Consider the following 22,385-nt stretch of genomic DNA (forward strand, 5'->3'; position numbering starts at 1 on the left):
CTCAATTTACCAATGAATCAGTAAAGAAATAGACACTTTTTTTTTCAGTTCAAATTTATCCTCATAAACATGTGCAAAATTAAACCAATTAAAGAGTGAGCACGTGCACATATTGACTAAATAGATGTTTTCTTGTTATGGGTCCATAACAAAAGTAAAAAAATAAGTAGTCTTAAAAAGACATACATTTATATGTGTCTATACTGTCTTACCACATAAAACATACTTTGTACAGAGCACTTCTGAGCTATGGAGACCGTTCGTGGGAGGAAGGAGCCTGGGAGTCAGCCCACTAGCGCGCCTGTGTCAGATCCCTCTGGCCCAGCCAGACCCAGTCTGGCCCGTTTAGGCTCAGTGGCCATGGGCCATGGTTCCCAATGGAAATTATATGACATAGAATATTTGGGGTGATATCTTCCTGAAAGATCTTCAAGAATAACAGAAGACAAAAAAACACCAGTGCCTTTGAGAAAGTGGTAAAGTTTGAGGGGAGTTGAAAAAACCCTGCTTTCCTGATCTGTAGCTTGGCTGGATGGTAGGATATCTGTGAACATGAATAGCCAGGGGCAATGAGGAGGACTATGACCCAAATTGTGAGGAAGAAGAGGATGAGGACCCTGGGAGACACAGAGGACTATTAAGTGGGAGCAACCTGCAATGTGGAGCAGCGGGAGGCTGAAGCCTTTGATCCTGGGGGACACAGAGGACTATTAAGTGGGAGTAACCTGCAATGTGGAGCAGCAGGAGGCTGAGCCTTTGATCTTGATGAGTACCTGTTCACCGCTTGATCTATAAAGAGTTCAAGGGTGGCCTCAATGAGCACACAACCAGCCTAGCCTCTGTCCAAAAGACCAGTGATGCTCACTGCCATTAGCACATCCTCCCTATGGCCCTGGTATCTCATTTAGTTGCTAAACAGTTAATTTCCACTGGCAAGTTGCAGAGATACTGGACAGACACAAGTCTGATTCTCCTCAGCTGCTCATTGAGGCTCAAGTTCAACCCCATCCCTCAAAACATGTCCCTACAGCCCACCCCCCTCACCACTGCACAGTGTGTATGCAGTTTGTGCAGAAGGAAAACCTACTTTCTCTGGCTTATCAGCAACAGTTTTGTTGTAGCTTCTGGGAGCAGCACCGTTCAGTACTTGGATGGCGTGGGTGTGGGAGTCTTCTTACATAGCTCAGGACTGTCCACTCCAAACACCAGAGAACTTCGTGTTTCCATCGCTGCCTGATGAAGAATTAACAGACAAATCCTGGGGCTACCTCTTCAGGGGCTATGTGGAGAGTCATTACCAGCTCCAGCTGTGCCCTATTGCAGACTGCCCCCTGGTTATTCAGGTATAGGAGCCCAGAGCTTGCTAAGTACAGTCCAATCAATGCAATGAGGTCTTCTGTTTCAAGTGTCGTCAAAGGTATCACGCCCCCACAGACTATGCCACAATCCGGAAATGACTCTCAAAATGTGCTGATAGCTCTGAAAGAGTCAACTACATAGATGCTCACACTAAAGACTGTTGCAAGTGCAATACCTGCCTTGAGAAGAACAAAAGCTGCAATCACATGTGATGCTCCAAACGTAACCATGACTTCTACTGGATATGTCTAGGAGGTTAGAAGACCCACAGCAACAAGTACTATGAGTACAGTTGGTACAAGTAGAACTCTGACACTGTCAACCAGAGCCAGGAAGCCCAGGCCAGGGAAGCCCTCAAGTAGTACTTGTTCTACTTTGAGAGGTGGAAAAAGCACAAGAGCTTGCAGCTGGAGGCACAGATATACCAGAGGATTCATGGGAAGATTCAGGAGAGGGGCATGAATAATCTGGGGACCTGGAATGACTGACAGCACCTACAGAATGCTGCCATGTTCTTGGCCAAGTGCTGATACACCCTGCAGTACACGTGCCCGTATATGTACTACATGGAGTCTGGACCCAGGAAGAAGCTGCTGGAATACGAGAAGGCTCAGCTGGAGGCTGAGATCAAAACCTGTCATGGAAAGTGGAGTGTGCAGACAGCTATGACAACAGGGGACTTAGAGAACAAGATGCACACAGCAGAGCAGTGGAGGAAAAGGCTGCTGAAGGATTTCCGTGACACCTAGGTTGGGACATGGACATGCTGAAGTGAGGAATATGTTGCTGCGAGGAATCCTTAGGAAGGATTCATCCTCCGGGTGACCTTTCATGACTCCAGGCAACAATTGGTGCCCCACTCTGGGAGACACTGGCCACACACACTTAGTCAATTTCTGTTTTCTTCTCATCTTTTCTCTTTTTGTTTCTACCAGGGTAGAGGCCATGTTGAACTGGCCTCTTTTTAAGACTTAATTTCCACTGGATGGTTGTGGAGAGGAAGGGAAAAGTTTTTTTCTGAATGACTATTAATAGGATTAGGTCTTTACAACTTTGTGATTTTCAAATATGTATAATTATACCAAAAAAAGGCAAACCATAGAATTACATAAAACCCTTTAAAAATAAATTGGCATTGGAGTGTTTAAAAAATACTTTGTACAGACTTTAATGATATTTGTTGAATTGAACTGAATTCACATTGCTATTTACACACACACATATTTTTTTATTGTTATGTTAATCACCATATATTACATCATTAGTTTTTGGTGCAGTGTTCCATGATTCATTGTTTGTTCATAACACCCAGTGCTCCATGCAGAACGTGCCCTCCTCAATACCCATCACCAGGCCAACCCATCCCCCTACCCCCCTCCCCTCTAGAACCCTCAGTTTGTTTTTCAGAGTCCATCATCTCTCATGGTTCGTCTCCCCTCCGACATACTCCCCTTTTCTTCCTCTCCTGCTATCTTCTTCTTTTTCTTTTTTCTTAAAATGTGTTGCGTTATTTGTTTCAGAAGTACAGATCTGTGATTCAACAGTCTTGCACAATTCACAGCGCTCACCGTAGCACATACCCTCCCCAATGTCTATCACCCAGCCACCCCATCCCTCCCACCCCCAACCACTCCAGTAACACTCAGTTTCTTTCCTGAGATTAAGAATTCCTCATATCAGTGAGGTCATGTGATACATGTCTTTCTCTGATTGACTTATTTCACTCAGCATAACACCCTCCAGTTCCATCCACGTCGTTGCAAATGGCAAGATCTCATTCCTTTTGATGGCTGCATAATATTCCATTGTGTATATATACCACTTCTTCTTTATCCATTCATTGTCAATGGACATCTGGGCTCTTTCCACAGTTTGGCTATTGTGGACATTGCTGCTATAAACATTGGGGTACACGTACCCCTTCGGGTCCTTACATTTGTATCTTTGGGGTAAATACCCAGTAGTGCAATTGCTGGATCGAACGGTAGCTCTAATTTCAACTGTTTGAGGAACCTCCATACTGTTTTCCAGAGTGGTTGCACCAGCTTGCATTCCCACCAACAGTGTAGGAGGGTTCCCCTTTCTCCACATCCCCGCAAACATCTGTCGTTCCCTGACTTGTTAATTTTAGCCATTCTGACGGGTGTGAGGTGGTATCTCATTGAGGTTTTGATTTGGATTTCCCTGATGCCGAGCGATGTTAAGCACTTTTTCATGTGCCTGTTGGCCATTTGGATGTCTTCTTTGGAGAAATATCTGTTCATGTCTTCTGCCCATTTCTTGATTGGATTATTTGTTCTTTGGGTTTTGAGTTTGATAAGTTCTTTATAGATTTTGGATACTAGCCCTTTATCTGATATGTCATTTGCAAATATTTTCTCCCATTCTGTCGGTTGTCTTTTGGTTTTGTGGACTGTTTCTTTTGCTGTGCAAAAGCTTTTTATCTTGATGGAATCCCAATAGTTCATTTTTGCCCTGGCTTCCCGTGCCTTTGGCGATGTTTCTAGGAAGAAGTTGCTGCAGCTAAGGTCGAAAAGGTTGCTACCTGTGTTCTCCTTTAGGATTTGGATGGACTCCTGTCTCACGTTTAGGTCTTTCAACCATTTGGAGTCTATTTTTGTGTGTGGTGTAAGGAAATGGTCCGGTTTCATTCTTCTGCATGTGGCTGTCCAATTTTCCCAACACCATTTGTTGAAGAGACTGTCTTATTGCCATTGGACATTCTTTCCTGCTTTGTCAAAAATAAGTTGACCATAGAGTTGAGGGTCCATTTCTGGGCTCTTGATTCTGTTCCATTGATCTATGTGTCTGTTTTTGTGCCAGTACCATACTGTCTTGATGATGACAGCTTTGTAATAGAGCTGGAAGTCCGGAATGGTGATGCCGCCAGCTTTGCTTTTCTTTTTCAGTATTCCTCTGGCTATTCTGGGTCTCTTCTGGTTCCATACAAATTTTAGGATTATTTGTTCCATTTCTTTGAAAAAAGTGGATGGTATTTTGATGGGGATTGCATTGAATGTGTAGATTGCTCTAGGTAGCATTGACATCTTCACAATGTTGATTCTCCCAATCCATGAGCATGGAACGTTTTTCCATTTCTTTGTGTCTTCAATTTCTTTCCTGAGTATTTTATAGTTTTCTGAGTACAGATACTTTGCCTCTTTGGTTAGATTTATTCCTAGGTATTTAATGGTTTTGGGTGCAATTGTAAATGGGATAGACTCCTTGATTTGCCTCTCTTCTGTCTTGTTGTTGGTGTATAGGAATGCCACTGATTTCTGTGCATTGATTTTATATCCTGCTACTTTACTGAATTCCTGTATGAGTTCTAGCAGTTTTGGGGTGGAGTCTTTTGGGTTTTCCACATACAGTATCATATCATCTGCAAAGAGTGAGAGTTTGACTTCCTCTTTGCCGATTTGGATGCCTTTGATTTCTTTTTGTTGTCTGATTGCTGTGGCTAGGACTTCTAATACTATGTTGAATAGCAGTGGTGAGAGTGGACATTCCTGCCGCGTTCCTGACCTTAGGGGAAAATCTCTCAGCTTTTCCCCATTGAGAATGATATTCGCTGTAGGTTTTTCATAGATGGCTTTTATGATATTGAGGTATGTACCCTCTATCCCTATACTCTGAAGAGTTTTGATCAAGAAAGGGTGTTGTACTTTGTCAAATGCTTTTTCTGCATCTATTGAGAGGATCATATGATTCTTGCTCTTTCTGTTGTTAATGTATTGTATCACGTTGATTGTTTTGCGGATGTTGAACCAGCCTTGCAGCCCAGGAATAAATCCCACTTGGTCATGGTGAATAATCCTTTTAATGTACTGTTGGATCCTATTGGCTAGTATTTTGGTGAGAATTTTTGCATCCATGTTCATCAAGGATATTGGTCTGTAATTCTCCTTTTTGATGGGGTCTTTGTCTGGTTTGGGATCAAGGTAATGGTGGCCTCATAAAATGAGTTTGGAAGTTTCCCTTCCATTTCTATTTTTTGGAACAGTTTCAGGAGAATAGGTATTAATTCTTCTTTAAATGTCTGATAGAATTCCCCTGGGAAGCCATCTGGCCCTGGGCTTTTGTTTCTTGGGAGATTTTTGATGGCTGCTTCAATTTCCTTAGTGGTTATAGGTCTGTTCAGGTTTTCTATTTCTTCCTGGTTCAATTTTGGTAGTTGATACATCTCTAGGAATGCACCCATTTCTTCCAGGTTATCTAATTTGCTGGCATAGAGTTGCTCCTAATATGTTCTTATAATTGTTTGTATTTATTTGGTGTTGGTTGTGCTCTCTCCTCTTTCATTCATGATTTTGTTGATTTGGGTCATTTCTCTTTTCTCTTTGATCAGTCTGGCCAGGGTTTATCAATCTTGTTAATTCTTTCAAAGAACCAGCTCCTAGTTTCGTTGATCTGTTCTTCTGTTCTTTTGGTTTCTAGTTCATTGATTTCTGCTCTGATCTTTATGATTTCTCTTCTCCTGCTGGGTTTAGGCTTTATTTGCTGTTCTTTCTCCAGCTCCTTTAGGTGTAGGGTTAGGTTGTGTATTTGAGACCTTTCTTGTTTCTTGAGAAAGGCTTGTATTGCTATATACTTTCCTCTCAGGACTGCCCTTGCTGTATCCCAAAGATTTTGAACAGTTGTGTTTTCATTTTCATTGGTTTCCATGAATTTTTTTAATTCTTCTTTAATTTCTTGGTTGGCCCATTCATTCTTTAGTAGGATGCTCTTTAGCCTCCATGTATTTGAGTTCTTTCCGACTTTCCTCTTGTGGTTGAGTTCTAGTTTCGAAGCATTGTGGTCTGAAAATATGCAGGGAATGATCCCAATCTTTTGGTACCGATTGAGACCTGATTTGTGACCTAGGATGTGATCAATTCTGGAGAATGTTTCATGGGCACTAGAGAAGAATGTGTATTCCATTGCTTTGGGATGGAACGTTCTGAATATGTCTGTGAAGTCCATTTGGTCCAGTGTGTCATTTAAAGTCTTTATTTCCTTGTTGATCTTTTGCTTAGATGATCTGGCCATTTCAGTCAGGGGGGTGTTAAAGTCCCCCACTATGATTGTATGGTTGTCAATGTGTTTCTTTGCTTTTCTTCTTAATTGCCTTATATAATTGGATGCTCCCATGTTCGGGGCATAGATATTTACAATTGTTAGATCTTCTTGTTGGATAGACCCTTTAAGTAGGATATAGTGTCCTTCTTCATCTCTTATTACAGTCTTTGTTTTAAAATCTAGTTTGTCTGATATAAGGATTGCCACCCCAGCTTTCTTTTGGTGTCCATTAGCATGGTAAATGGTTTTCCACCCCCTCACTTTCAATCTGGGGGTGTCTTTGGGTCTAAAATGAGTCTCTTGCAGACAGCATATTGATGGGTCTTGTTTTTTAATCCAATCTGATAGCCTGTGTCTTTTGATTGGGGCATTTAGCCCATTTACATTCAGGGTAACTATTGAAAGGTATGAATTTAGTGCCATTGTATTACCTGTAAGGTGACTGTTAACTGTCTGTTGTCTGTGTTCGTTTCTGCTCTTTGCTGCTTTTATGTTCTCTCTTTGCTTAGAGGACCCCTCTCAATATTTCTTGGAGGGCTGGTTTCATGTTTGCAAATTCCTTTAGTTTTTGTTTGTTCTGGAAGCTTTTTATCTCTCCTTCTATTTTCAATGATAGCCTAGCAGGATATAGTATTCTTGGCTGCATATTTTTCTCGTTTAGTGCTCTGAAGATATCTTGCCAGTCCTTTCTGGCCTGCCAGGTCGCTGTGGATAGGTCTGTTGCCAGTCTAATGTTTCTACCATTGTAGGTTACATATCTCTTCTCCCGAGCTGCTTTCAGGATTTTCTCTTTGTCTCTGAGACTCGTAAGTTTTACTATTAGATGTCGGGGTGTTGACCTATTATTATTGATTTTGAGAGGGGTTCTCTGTGCCTCCTGGATTTTAATGCCTGTTTCCTTCCTCACATTAGGGAAGTTCTCTGCTATAATTTGCTCCAATATACCTTCTGCCCCTCTCTCTCTCTCTTCTTCTTCTGGAATCCCAATTATTCTAATGTTGTTTCGTCTTATCGTATCACTTACCTCTCGAATTCTGCCCTCGTGATCCTGTAGTTGTTTCTCTCTCTTTTTCTCAGCCTCTTTATTTTCCATCATTTGGTCTTCTATATCACTGATTCTCTCTTCTGCCTCATTTATCCTAGCATTTAGTGCCCCCATTTTTGATTGCACCTCATCAATAGCCTTTTTGATTTTGATTTGGTTAGATTTTTGTTCTTTTATTTCTCCAGAAAGTGTTTCTCTAATAACTTCCACGCTTTTTTCAAGCCCAGCTAGTATCTTTAAAGTCATGATTCTGAACTCTAGGTCCGACATCGTACTAATGTCCGTATTGAGTAGGTCCCTGGCTGACGGTACTACCTCTTGTTCTTTTTGCTGAGGTGATTTCTTTCATCTTGTCATTTTGTCCAGAGGAGAATAGATGAATGAGAGAACAAAAGGCTAACAGGTTTACAACGTCCCCAGCAAATATACTGTATACAAATCAGAAAAGACCTGAAACCGGGGGAAAAGAAAGGGAAAGAAAGAAAAAAGAAAGAGAAAAAGAAAAAAAAAGAAGAAAAAAAAGATAAAAACAAAAACAAAACAATACAAAAAAAGCAGAATATGATCAAATATGATCAGGCTAGTGCATAGATCAGTGCCACACACTAGATTTTGGGCGTATTTTGGTCTGTTAGAAAAAAGTGCCTCCTAAAATTTTAAAGGAAGAAAGACATATATGTACAAAATAAGGGTTGATACAATGAAGCGATGGAAGATGACTGTAAAGATGAGAATTATAAAAGATTTTATAAAAGGACTTGGTAAGATAAGTTGTTTGAAAAAAGAAAGAAGATTTAAGAAAAAATAAAAGGGAAAAGGGAGAGAATGTGATCAGGCAGGAGACTAGAACAAAGCCATACACTAGTGATTTAGGGTATATTTTGATCTGTTAGAAGAAACTGTACCTCAAAATTTTAAAGAGAGAACAACTTATATATATATGCCAAAAATAAGGGTAACTACTATGAAGGGATAAAATATGACTCTAAAAATGAAAAATAAAAAATGTTTTTTTTTTTTTTTAAAAAGGGATTGATAAGATGTTGGTTGAAAAAGGGAAAAAGAAAAATTAAAAAAAAACAGTCAACAAAAATTAACTTTGATGAAATAATGAATCATGGTAAAAAAAAAAAAAAAGCCATGAATCTATGTGCAGTATTCCCCTAGCGCTGGAGTTCTCCCATTCTCCTTGGTCGATCAACTTGGTCTTGGCTTGCTGGCTGTTTGTGCTGATCTTCTGGGGGAGGGGCCTGTTGCTGTGGTTTCCAAATGTCTTTGCCGGAGGCGGAATTGCCCCGCCCTTGTCGGTCTGGGCTAAGGAAGCTGCTCCGGTTTGTTCTCAGGAGCTTTTGTTCCCTGCAAGCTCTCGGTACAGCTTTGGAGGACCAGGGCAGAAATGGTGGCCTCCCAATCTCCACCCGGAGGAGCTGAGAACTCGGGTCCCCGCTCCTCAATGTGCCCCCAGAGAAAAGCAGTCACTCCCGTTTCCCCGGTCTCCGGCTGCACTCCGTGCTCACCCGGCCTGTGATCGAGCGTTGCTATCTCTGGCACCCGACCCCGCGCGGAGTCTCCAAACCCAGCAGATCCCTGCAGTGCGTTCCTGCACCGCTCCTCCCCGGGAAGGAAGGGGAGTCTCCCCAGATCTGCTGCTTGTTGGGTCCCTGCTGGGGGAGCCGTGCCCCGACTGGGCCGCAGATCACAGTTTATGGCAACCCCGAGCTGAGAGCCCGCGACTCTGCTCCGTCTCTGCAGCCGGCTTTCCCGCTCTGATACCTGGGAGCTCTGGCACACTCAGGCACCCCTGGTCTCTCTGTGACCCCAAGGGTCCTGAGACCACACTGTCCCGGGAGGATTCCACCCCCGCTTAGCCACTGCAGTGACGTCCCTCATTGGAGCCGACTTCTAAAAGGTCCAATTTTGTGCTCCGCGGCTCTATCACTTGCCAGAAGTGGCCGGCGGAGGCCCCTCCCCCGCCGTCTATCCTCCCGAATATCGCCTCGGATTCACTTCTCCGCACGCCCTACCTTCCAGTAAGTGGTCGCTTCTCTGTTCAGAGAGTTGTTGCTACTCTCCTGTTCGATCTCCTGTTGAGTTCGTAGGTGTTCAGAATGGTTTGATCCCTATTCAGCTGAATTCCTGAGACCAGACGAAATCTAGGTCTCCTACTCCTCCGCCATCTTGCTCCGCCCCCTGTATCTTGTCTTCTTGGTAATATACATTCTTTCTTTTTTTTTTTTTAAGACTTATTTAGTACTTGAGAGACAGAGAGAAAGAGAGAGAAAAAAGATGGAGGGGCAGAAGGAGAGAGAGAATCTCAGGCAGACTCCCTGCTGAGCACAGAGCCCTACCTGTGGGGCTTGATCTCATGACCTTGAGATCATGACCTGAGCCAAAATCGAGTCCAGCAATTAACACACTGAACCACCCAGGTGCCCTGGTAATAGACATTCTGACAGATATGATATCTCCTCGTGATTAGTGATATTGTCTTCTTTAGAAAAATGCTGTTCAGATCATTTGCCCACTTTTAATTAGATTATTTGTTTGTTTTTGCTCTTGAGTTGTGTTTCTTATATATTTTGGATATTAACCTCTTATCAGATATATGGTCCGCAAATGTTTTCTCTCATTTCTCTCATTTCATTGGTTGCCTTTTCACTATGCTGTACAGAAGCTTTTTAGTTTGATGTAATCCCGCTCGTCTATTTTTGCTTTTGATGTCTCATTCAAAAAATCATCGCCAACACCAATGTCAAAAGCTTTTCCACTGTTTTTTTTCTAGTAGTTTTATGGTTTCAAGTATTACATTTAAGTGTTCAATCTACTTTGAGTCAATTTTTGTATATAATGGGAAATAAGAGTCCAAATTCATTCTTTTGCTTGTGGAGATTCAATTTTCCTAACATCATTTATTGAGAAGACCATCTTTTCCCCATTTCATGTTCTTGGGAACCTTGTCAATGATTAGTTGACTATAAATGCATGGACTTATTTCTTAAACAGTTCTCAAGAAATTCCTTTTTGATTGCTATTAAAGAGAAGTACTTGAAACTGGTGAACGCAGACAACAATTCCTGAAAGTATTTTAGTACTAGTAATGATTGGATTAAAAAAAAGAAAAACTTTAAGAGAATTACACCTAAATAAATTTTATTAATTACAGGTCTTCCACACATTATTTAAATTAATTTTCTGAAAAATATGCCAAAAAACCCTATTTTTTAACCTTTTTTTTAAACCGTCAGGTGAAATCTGTAAAGCTCAGATGCCATAGCTTTTTTTTAGAAGGATTCTAGAAATTTTCATACGGTTCCAACTGATGTCAAAAGCACTAAGTACCCCAAAAGAACCTTTTAAAATGATATTTTCCTCCCAATTTTTAATTCTTGAAGGATTTATGTGTTTCATATAGTCATTAGCACTTCTGAGTGCCAAAAACATTCTTAACAGTGACTAGAGTTGAAAATAGATTTGTTTTTACTGTTATTCTAATTTATATGCCTTTGAAATCAAAATATTTAATTTTTCTGTTTTTATTCTTTTTTTTCTATTACTAATTATCAAGCAAAATTTCAAAATGTATCAGAGGAATGTTGAAGAATACTTTTCATAGTTTACATTCCTCAGATGGTTCAAAAGAAATACATAATTCATGAGTAGGACTTTTGAAAATTAATCAATTCCATTTAATATATAAATTCAACAACCAAACTAGATCAATTAACCTGTATTAAAGGTAGGTTATTTTGTCTGAAATTTTCTTTCAGATATCATGTGCCTGACCATTTGGATTTTTCCATTACAGGATCAGCAATCCTTTGCAGGAAAAAATGAATCATAAAATTTAATGGCAGGTCATCATAAACTTATTAAAATACCAGGTTTTCCTGAGAAAAAGGTCATTTGAGTCCAATCCAAATTTTCACATTCAGAGGAAAAATATGAAAAAAAAGTAATAACACTTTTATTATAAGCGGTCTAATTGATGTGCTACTTTGAGTACATGGGAATTCTTTAGAATTGAGATATTCTCATTAATTCATCTCTCAGGTATTAAATGATTATTGAATGCCTCCTATGAACAAAACATCATGTATATGTACATGTTCTTTAACCCTTAGAGTAACAGTTCACAGCAGTGAGTTAGGTAAAAATTGTTCTTGTTTTTAATACAATATGGAATGCTATTATTCACCCCTATCAAACATGAATAATATTTACCCTATGGAGTATTACAAGTAAATATTCCTTGGTTTTAGAAGTCTAAATTCTGATAGACTATGCAGAAAATGAAGAAATGTATAGTTTCACTTCATTATACACTATATAGAAATGTGTATATTATCTTGATAGATGAGAGCTGGAGTGATGGTATTCAACATAGTTTCCCGTGTGCTTTAAATTGCAACATAAGGGAAATAAATATTGCACACAATTCTTTCGGGAAAAAAGATAAGGAAACTTGATTCCATAATACAGCATTTTTCTTGAAGCTAAATTTAAAAGACCTAAGGTAGACCAAAAGGGAGAGATGTGTAGGGAATATAAATGAGACAAACCTGGTTTTATAAATGATATTTAAGAGAGAAGGTACAGTGCCACGTCCACACATTCAAGCTAAGGAGCATCTCTGCACATTTCTGCCTTTCTTATTTTTTAAGGGAAAGGGTTCCATGCCAGAAAGCTGACAATAAGAGAAGTGTTTGGGAATTCAGTGTTTTTATCTTGAATACAACATCTAAGAGAAATGGAAAGGCTTCATTTTTTTTATCTGCACAAAAGCAAATTCAAAAGATTATTACTTGTTATCCTCTTGGTGATATTGCCATAGGCTTTAATTAAATAGTTCTCCCCTCCAACCTACCCTTTAAATTTGTGACCAAGAATGCTTTAGGGAAGAATGAAAGCTGAACAGTCCACTGGACAGTTCATGTTTTTAAAGTTCTGCTGACTCTTATTGATAAAGTGTTAAAAATGAAAAGCTGGAGAGGGAGTCTAATCTATGTAAAACCCATAATGCTCACTGCAAGGAAAAGGGGGATCCCAAAGTCAGCCATGATTGGCATCAGCATCACTATGCCTCAGAGAATAAAGTCACAATAAATATCATCTTTCCTTTATATTACAGCCTACAAACTTTAGGTTAGTTCTCCTATGAGATTTTGTTTTTTTTTTTTTTTAAGATTTTATTTATTTATTTGACAGAGACACAGCGTGAGAAGGAACATAAGCAAGGGGGGGGAGAGGGAGAAGTAGGCTTCCCGCGGAGTAGGGAGCCCAAAGTGGGGCTCGATCCCAGGACCCTGGGATCATGACCTGAGCTGAAGGCAGATGCTAACGCCACCCAGGTGCCCCTACTATGAGATTTTTTTTTAAAGATTTTATTTATTTATTTGAGAGAGAGAGAATGAGAGATAGAGAGCACGAGAGGGAAGAGGGTCAGAGAGAGAAGCAGACTCCCTGCTGAGCAGGGAGCCCGATCGATCCTGGGACTCCGGGATCATGACCTGAGCCGAAGGCAGTTGCCTAACCAACTGAGCCACCCAGGCGCCCCCTACTATGAGATTTTAAAAACAAACACCACTTGGCTAGAACACAAGTGGCTCACTAAAACAGTACAGTCTCCTTCAAGTATAGAGAAAGCTCACCAGTCTGCATTGTTTCAGCCTTTTGTCCACATCTGAGATCTTTGAAAACATTCAGTCTTAAAGGAGTCAAATTGCTCTCAAGTGTGTTCTCTTCACCTAGACATTGGTTTGTAAGTTGGAGTGTTTAAAGTTTTGAATGGAGGATTCTCCTACCATTTTTCCCCCTTCAATTCTGGTCACAATTATACCATGGGAAGAAGAGCTTTTATATCTAGACTCTTCTTGATTGAGACGTCTGTGGAGTGGAGTTAGCAAGACAGTCAGCGAGGCTGTGGTTAGGAACCTGCCTGTGTGTGGGCCCGCGCGCATGCGTGCGTGCCTGTGTGTGTGTGTGTGTGTGTGTGTGTGTGGTGTTTGGGGATGCTGATGAAGATGCTCTTTGTAGCAAAGTTATCTAATAAATCTAATATATACCATGTTTATTAGAATCAGTGTTTCACTCCATGACATTTGTAACCCCTCCTGTCTTCAGGTATTTCCTGACATCCTAGTGTGACTTCTATAATAATCACACCTGACAATAATGGCTAACAATTATTTATGACTTACTGAGTAGATACTGTTTTAAGTGCTTTACATTATTATCTCACTTAAGACCGATTAATACACCATGAGTTGAGTACTGCTATTTACATCCCAATTTTATAGATGAGGAAACTGAAGCCTAGAAAAGTTCAATGACTTGCTCTGGGTTGCAAAACATCATTATCAGATGAAGCCAATATTTAATCCCAGCCATGGTTTTAGATACTATACTGCTACTATACCATGGTTTATTTATTTTTTTTAAAGATTTTATTTATTTATTTGAGAGAGAGAGAGAATGAGAGATAGAGAGCATGAGAGGCAAGAGGTTCAGAGGGAGAAGCAGACTCCCTGCTCAGCAGGGAGCCCGATGTGGGACTCGATCCCGGGACTCCAGGATCATGACCTGAGCCGAAGGCAGTCACTTAACCAACTGAGCCACCCAGGCGCCCCTATACCATGGTTTAGATACTATACTACTATATCAAGAGATACTGCTCTTGATTCCTTCAATATCTCATATTTGTATCCTCAGTATTGTTCTCTAATTAGCACTTGTCTTTCTTTTTCTTCCTTTCTTCCTCTTTCCTTTCTTTTCTTCCTTCCTTCCTCCCTCTTCTCCCTTCTCTCCCTCCCTTCTTTCCTTAATTCCTTTCTCTCTTCTATTAATATATATATATATTTATTTATAAGCATGTGTATGTTAATATATTAATAAATGGTAAAAATTCTGTATAGGAAAAGATAAATTCTTCAGGTGTATATGGAGTTAGTTTGTAGGCATGTACAATACCTGGAAATGAGAAAACTGTTTTTCATTAGACAAGATAAGGAATTTTTAATTATCCTGAATTGTTTTGACATTAATAAAGAAGGGAAGGAAGGTGGAGGGGGAAAAGCGGCGTTGGGGGAAGTGAGCCAGTGAGACTGTGGACTACTCAAGTCCTACAATGAGAATGCCACCTCAAGTTCCCTCCAAAATGTTTAATAAAATTCTATAAAATTCTCAAATCAAGCTGATTTCTAGTGGAAACTGATGAAGGACCTCACCAGTGCATCCAAGGTTCTGTTCTAGAGGACGTTGAACAGGAACACTTGGAGCAAGAAGCCAGAGAAAAGTATGAGACATTACGTCTTTAAACGCATCAAAGTTTGCAGAGGGCTTTTGCTTTTTAAACGTCAACAGAGTGGGGTTTGGGCCAAGTTGAAATATATTGTCAAGGGTGGGGACTCAGACTCCACCCAGACCCAACATGGTAACATCTTGGTTTCCTTCTTTCATTCCCTTCCTTTCTGCCTTTTTTTTTTTTTTTTTGGTCATTCTCCTCCTCCCTATTCCCCCTGCTTTTCCTTTTTAAATTTTCTTTCTCCCTTCTTTCCTTCTCCTCCTCCTTCTCTCTTTTCTCTAATTTAACAAATAATTTCAATTGCTTTCAAAAATACACAAATTATAGCTAAAATTTGGACATTAAAAATAAAGTTGAGGAAACTCCAGATTATGTAGAAAACAAGACAAAGGGTAAGATATAGCCACAGATATGTAGGTTATAGGAAATGTTTTATACAGTTATGCTAAATTTGTGCTATAAGTTTTTTTTAAGATTTTATTTATTTATTTGAGAGAGCGAGAATGAGAGAGAGAGAGAGCACATGAGAGGGGAAAGGGTCAGAGGGAGAAGCAGACTCCCTGCTGAGCAGGGAGCCCGATGCGGGACTCATCATGACCCGAGCGGAAGGTAGTTGCTTAACTGACTGAGCCACCCAGGCGCCCCTGTGCTATAAATTTTAAGGTGAGCTCCCTTTTGGCTAAAATAATAAAAAAAAGGGATTAAGTGATTACAAGATTTATTTTGAACATAAGGAAACAGTGCATCATTTCTTGGAATAGATACTTTTTTTTCTGTTACTGTTCCTTACGGCTTTGGTAGATTGTGGAATGTTACAAATTCTTCTGTTTGGTCATGTGATATGGTATAACCCTAATGTTTTCCACATTTTAGGATGTTTTCCCATGTTGACCAAGGTAACTAGCCTCTTCCAGTTTTGAGAAAAATCTTCATCCCCATATGCATCCTAGCTCATCCTGGATTACAAGGCCAGGAAGGGCAGATATTCTGATTGGTGGAAAACTCTTTAAGACTTTGAAACAGTTAACACTGCTTAGCTTTTTTTCTTTTTTAAGATTTTATTTATTTACTTGTCAGAGAGAGAGAGAGAGAAAGCACAAGCAGGGGGAACTGCAAGCAGAGGGAGAAGCAGACTCCCCGCTGAGCAAGGAGCCCAAGGTGGGGCTCCATCTCAGGACCCCGGGATCATGACTTGAGCCAAAGACAGAAGCTTAACCCATTGAGCCACCCAGGTGCCCCTGTTTAGCTTTTTTTCTAAGAGTAGGTTACTACCATTTCATCTATCGAGTTTTTAGGATACAATGGGTGAAGAATCCATTAATTCCACTTGTAAATCCTTGATATATTTAAGCCATTTCCAGTGTTGAGATTCTTTATTAGGAAAGACTTCTCCCCATGTCGAAATTAGAATGGGAAGAGCAAATATCAGTTTTCTTTACAGTGACTATCTAGGTTCTTCATCTATAGTTGGAAAGAAAGAGTGTATTGTTTTAGATATTTAGAAGTAAACTAATCAGTGCACAGTGTGAAAATGCAGTAAGAAATGAATCCCATCGATATTTTTTACAAAAGAAACAAAACTTAGAATCTCACATGAGCTTTCTATAAAGCGATTACACTTGAGTGCTAGGTAATGCTGCCAGCACAGCACTTTTTGATGGTTTATGGGAATTCTCTACAATCTTAAATTCTTTCAACTTAAATTGCACTTCAAAGTTTCACTCATATCCAGTAAAAATGATATAGTTAAGTTTTCAACAGGGAATGAATTATTCATTAAAGCAGATACTGGTGTTAGGGCTCAACCAAGGAGCTATAACATTAGCATAAAGAATTCCCTATGCCACATTAATTGTTAAAATTGAAAATATACAATACAAAAGATACTGAGTCAGAGATTTTTTTTGTTAAATTAAATAAACTCAAGTCTTTTATGGTAACCTTTATATCAGATTTTTAATCATGCTACCTGGGGGTTTATAAACGATTTGATTTTACTTATTAATGATATTAGTGCAAGAAATACACTTTTATGCAGACTTAATGATAGTTTAGGGTGGTTTAGGTGGTTTTTTGGGGAGGTCTTCTACAAATTCCACAAACGGATTATTTGGAGAAAAAAAATAACCCGTGTGTGTATGTATCATTTTATTTATTTTCTCCCTGAAACATGCTGATTTCTAAGTGGTGGCTTACAAATGCTTTGATTGAATTTTATAAGAGAAACAACATCAAATCGTATTTTATTCAATAAAGGTATCCTGATTGAAGCATTCAAAATGTATCACTGATTCAAAAATCATGATGTAATACCTAAAATGTGCCAGATAAAACATTAGACAGTGTGAGAGACAGAGGTAAATATGACATGATTTATGCCCTTGAGAAAATAACTATTTATTTGAGGAGAATGACAAAAAGGAGAGGCAAATTTCAGGAGAATTGGCTTGCAAGCTTACTCACGTGGCTACTGGCAAGCCTCAGAGAAGAAGAGGGAAAAAGAAAGATCAAGAGAAAGAGAGAAAGCCAGCAGAGAGGGCTCCCAAGATGGAAGCCACAGTCTTTTTATAACTTAATATTAAAGGCAACATTCTATCCCTACTACAGTATTCTAACTGTGAGAGGTGAGTCAGGCCAGCCAATGATTATGAGGAAGGAATAACACAAAGATGTGAATACTCGGAGATAGGGATGGTTGGGGGCCATTTTAAAGGCTGCTGACCTCAGGTCTGTTATTGCATGACCCCTGCAAATGAGAGTAAAACATGGTAGAGTTCCCCAAATACCAACAGAAAATTAAACAGGAAGTAAATGTAGGTAACACAATAAACATAAAAGACTTGAAGTGTTTGGGAAAGTCCATTCTGATTAGCAACTTCAATTCAATCCAACAGAAGTTGTTTTTAACCACTGAAGGAGTGCAGTCCATCTTTGGGAACCAATATGATGCCACATTATTTTAATTTAGTGAAGCAAAGAATAAAGAGAAAAGTCATAGTTCTAAACTGTTGGGTTATAAGTCCACGTCCTTCTGAAGATTGTACTTCTACCTTGAGATTCTGGAGTTGTTTTTATTATGGAAAATTGCTTTTCCTTATAAGAAAGTTATTTGATAAAATAGAGCAGCAAATTTGGATTTAGAAAACCTGACTTCTAAATTTGGCTCTGCCTCCTACCAGCTATGTGACCTTGGATTGCTCACCTGTTATTTTTAAATCCAGTTTCCTCAAGTGTAAAATGAATGGAATAATGTAAAATGATTAAATGCTATGAGAGCAGTACATGCCAAAAGCTATGGGATCTGAGAGAGAGGAGGCAAGGATATTGACTACTAGCAAGGATCATAGGATGAGTAAGGGGTTCGAGAGTAGAAAAGGTTGATTCCAGGTCCTGGGGAATAGAGAGCTAACTGGGTAGAGGAGAGCAGAAATGATGCCCATGCTGAGGTTGGGTCATATGAGTTTACTCTAGAGCCAAAGGGAAGCCCTTCGCTGTGGCTTTTGGCAGCTTGTTCAATGAGCTGGAAGCAAGGGTACTCATTGTAAATGGTGAGGTTTGCCTAGAGTTGGGATTGCCAAGAATGGTACAACTGGAGATCCAGGAAGCATAATAATCTAGGGTATTAATGAATGGGAAAAGATAGTCCCCTAGGGTAAGCCTTTCCAATCGTTAAATTTTGAATAGATAGCATTCTAATGCTACTGTGAGACACTGGCTCACAGGGGCCTCTTATGTCAAAATAACATGGTCTGTGTGCCAAGACATCTGCTCTCTGTTCCCATTTATGGCTCTAACACATGGCAAATCACATAGATTATACTAATATAGACAATCTAAGTGGCTGAAAAAGCACTCGGCTAGCTATAGGCAAAATTGGTAATCTTATGTTTAAAGTATTATATATCCTCTGTACCTTACACTGTTTCATTGTAAGTCCCCAGGCTTTTGGACCACATGTAATGCTATCACAAGTCTCAAGGTGACCCTTTTTACTTGCCTAGGAAAAACAAGTCTGATTAAAAAAGGAAAAACAAAATAGGATCTTCAACTTATAAGTTCAATACTTTTTTTAAATGGTTTTTTAAAATTTTTTTATTGTTATGTTAATCACAATACATTACATCATTAGTTTTTGATGTAGTGTTCCATGATTCATTGTTTGTGCATAACACCCAGTGCTCCATGCAGAATGTGCCCTCTTTAATACCCATCACCAGGCTAACCCAGCCCCCCACCCCCCTCCCCACAAGAACCCTCAGTTAAGTTCAATACTTTTCATGTGTATCATCATAATACATGGAAATTTCCATGTTTTTCTATCCTACCAGAACTCTTGTAAATCATTTCTATGGAGCATCCACATACTCAGAAGTTAACCAGATAAAGGAACGAAGGCAATACAAATAGATTTGGAAGCTTATCAGATACAGAATACAGTTGATGGGAGAAACAGTCAAAATTAGTAACAGAAAAGACTGCTTTGTAGAATTTGTGAATATATTTTATTTTTCTTCTTGGTATTTTTGTGGACCCTGTTCTATATTCAAGTTATTAATCTTAAAGGATAAATTTGGAACTGTTGTTTTGTTAGTCTAAAATGTATTCTTAATTAATGTATACAGTATTCTTCTACTTTGGGACAATATTTCATTTACTGAATCAACCAACATTGATGAATCCTTAAGTCCAATTATATCCCAAGGTTTTGGGAGTGGGAGGTGGAAATGACTTAAGGGGGAAGGCATTAGGAAGAATAAAAAAAAAAAAATGTCTCCTGACCTGGAAAATTTATGTTCCTGTTTTGGTCTTTAGTTTTCTACCAATAAAATTGAAATGATACATCTCTGCTTTTAACTCCTGAATTAAAGAAAACAGAAGCCATGATGAGTATACATTATTCTATGTTTCAATGTCTTTGTATAAATTGTGTCATTCACCTAAATGCTGTTCCCCCCCTTACTTACCCATTAACTACTCACTGAAGCCATCCCTGATATATCAAGGAAAATTTAGTCAATAGTTTTTTTAAAATTTTATTTTATTATGTTAATCACCATACATTACATCATCAGTTTTTGATGTAGTGTTCCAAAATTCATTGTTTGTGTATAACACCCAGTGCTCCATTCAGTATGTGCCCTCTTTAATACCCATCACCAGGCTAACGCATCCCCCCACCCGCCTCCGCCCTAGAGCCCTCAGTTTGTTTCTCAGAGTCCATCGTCTCTCACGGTTCATCTCCCCCTCTGATTTCCCCCCCTTCATTTTTCCCTTCCTACTATCTTCTTCTTCTTCTTTTCTTTTTTTTTTAACATATAAGTATTATTTGTTTCAGAGGTACAGGTCTGTTAATAATCAGTCTTACACAATTCACGGCGCTCATCATAACACATACCCTCCCCAATGTCTGTCACCCAGCCACCCCATCCCTCCCACCCCCCACCACACCAGCAACCCTCAGTTTGTTTCCTGAGATTAAGAATTCCTCATATCAGTGAGGTCATATGATACATTAGACAAGTGATTCTTAAACTTTGCTAAAAATCTATCAGAAGTTTTTCATGGCACTTTTGATAAAGCCCAATTTTTTTTTTTTTTTGTGGGTTTTCTTTTTCTTTTTTTAAAATTTTATTATGTTAGTCACCATACAATACATCATTAGTTTTTTTTAAATTTTTTATTGTTATGTTAATCACCATATATTACATCATTAGTTTTTGATGTGGTGTTCCATGATTCATTGTTTTCGTATAACACCCAGTGCTCCATGTAGTACATGCCCTCCCTAATACCCATCACCGGTCTAACCCATCCCCCCTTCCTCCTCCCCTCTAGAACCCTGTTTGTCTCTCAGAGTCCATAGTCTCTCATGGTTCATCTCTCCCTCCGATTCCCCCCTTCATTTTTCCCTTCCTTCTCCTAATGTCCTCCCTGCTATTCCTTATGTTCCACAAATAAGGGAAACCATATGATAATTGACTTTCTCTGCTTGACTTATTTCACTGAGCATAACCTCTTCCAGTCCCATCCATGTTGATGTCAAAGTTGGGTATTCATCCTTTCTGATGGCCAAGTCATATTCCATTGTATACATGGACCGCATCTTCTTTATCCATTAGTCTGTTGAAGGGCATCTCGGCTCTTTCCACAGTTTGGCTATTGCGGACATGGCTGCTATGAACATTGGGGTGCACATGGCCCTGCTTTTCACTACATCTGTGTCTTTGGGGTAAATACCCAGGAATGCAATTGCTGGGTCATAGGGTAGCTCTCTTTTAAATGTTTTGAGGAACCTCCACCCTGTTTTCCAAAGTGGCTGTACCGACTTGCATTCCCACCAACAGTGTAAGAGGGTTCCCCTTTCTCCACAACCTCTCCAACATTTGTCGTTTCTTTCCCTGTCCATTTTAGCCCTTCTAACTGGTGTAAGGTGGTATCTCAATGTGGTTTTGATTTGAATTTCCCTGATGGCTAATGATGAATATTTTTTCATGTGTCTATTAGCCATTTGTATGTCTTCTTCAGAGAAGTGTCTTTTCATATCTTCTGCCCACTTTTTGACTGATTATTTGGTTTTTTGGGTGTTGAGTTTGAGAAGTTCTTTATAGATCTTGGATACCAGCCCTTTATCTGTAGTGTCATTTGCAAATATCTTCTCCCATTCTGTGGGTTGCCTCCTTGTTTTGTTGAATGTTTCCTTTGCTGTGCAGAAGCTTTTTATCTTGATGAAGTCCCAAAAGTTCATGTTTGGTTTTGTTTCACTAGCTTTTGAAGATGTATCTTGAAAGAAGTTGCTGTGGCCGATGTCAAAGAAGTTACTGCCTATGTTCTCCTCTAGGATTTTGATGGATTCCTGTTTCACATTGAGGTCTTTCATCTACTTTGAGTTTATCTTTGTGAATGGTGTTAGAGAATGGTTGAGTTTCATTCTTATGCATGTGGCTGTCCAATTTTCCCAGCACCATTTATTGAAGAGACTGTCTTTTTTCCATTGCATGTTTTTTCCTGCTTTGTCAAAGATTATTTGACCATAGAGTAGAGGGTCCATATCTGGGTTCTCTATTCTGTTCCATTGGTCTATATGTCTGTTTTTGTGCCGGTACCATGCTGTCTTGGTGATCACAGCTTTGTAATATAGCTTGAAATCGGGCAACGTGATGCCCCCAGCTTTGTTTTTCTTTTTCAACATTTCCTTGGTGATTTGGGGTCTTTTCTGATTCCATACAAATTTTAGGATTCTTTGTTCCAGCACTTTGAAAAATGTCATTGGAATTTTGATCGGGATGGCATTGAAGGTATAGATTGCTCTGGGTAGCATAGACATTTTAACAATGTTTATTCTTCCGATCCATGAGCATGGGGTATTTTTCCATCTTTTTGTGTCTTAAATTTCTTTCATGAGTGTTCTGTAGTTCCTAGAGTATAGATCCTTTACCTCTTTGGTTAGGTTTATTCCGAGGTATCTTATGGTTTTTGGTGCTATTGTAAATGGAATCATTTCTCTAATTTCTCTTTCTACAATTGCATTGTTAGTATATAAGAAAGCAACTGATGTCTGTGCATTGATTTTGTGTCCTGCCACATTACTGAATTGCTGTATGAGTTCTAGTAATTTGGGGGTGG

At 39.3% G+C, this 22,385-nt stretch overlaps 1 pseudogene; it reads left to right on the forward strand.

The window, feature by feature from the left end:
• Positions 1 to 857: 857 nt before the first annotated feature.
• On the forward strand, positions 858 to 2,108 carry LOC113910266 (annotated as a pseudogene).
• Positions 2,109 to 22,385: the final 20,277 nt, after the last annotated feature.

The sequence above is a fragment of the Zalophus californianus genome, chromosome 6 (assembly GCF_009762305.2).
Source record: "Zalophus californianus isolate mZalCal1 chromosome 6, mZalCal1.pri.v2, whole genome shotgun sequence".
Classification (NCBI taxonomy): Eukaryota; Metazoa; Chordata; class Mammalia; order Carnivora; family Otariidae; genus Zalophus; species Zalophus californianus.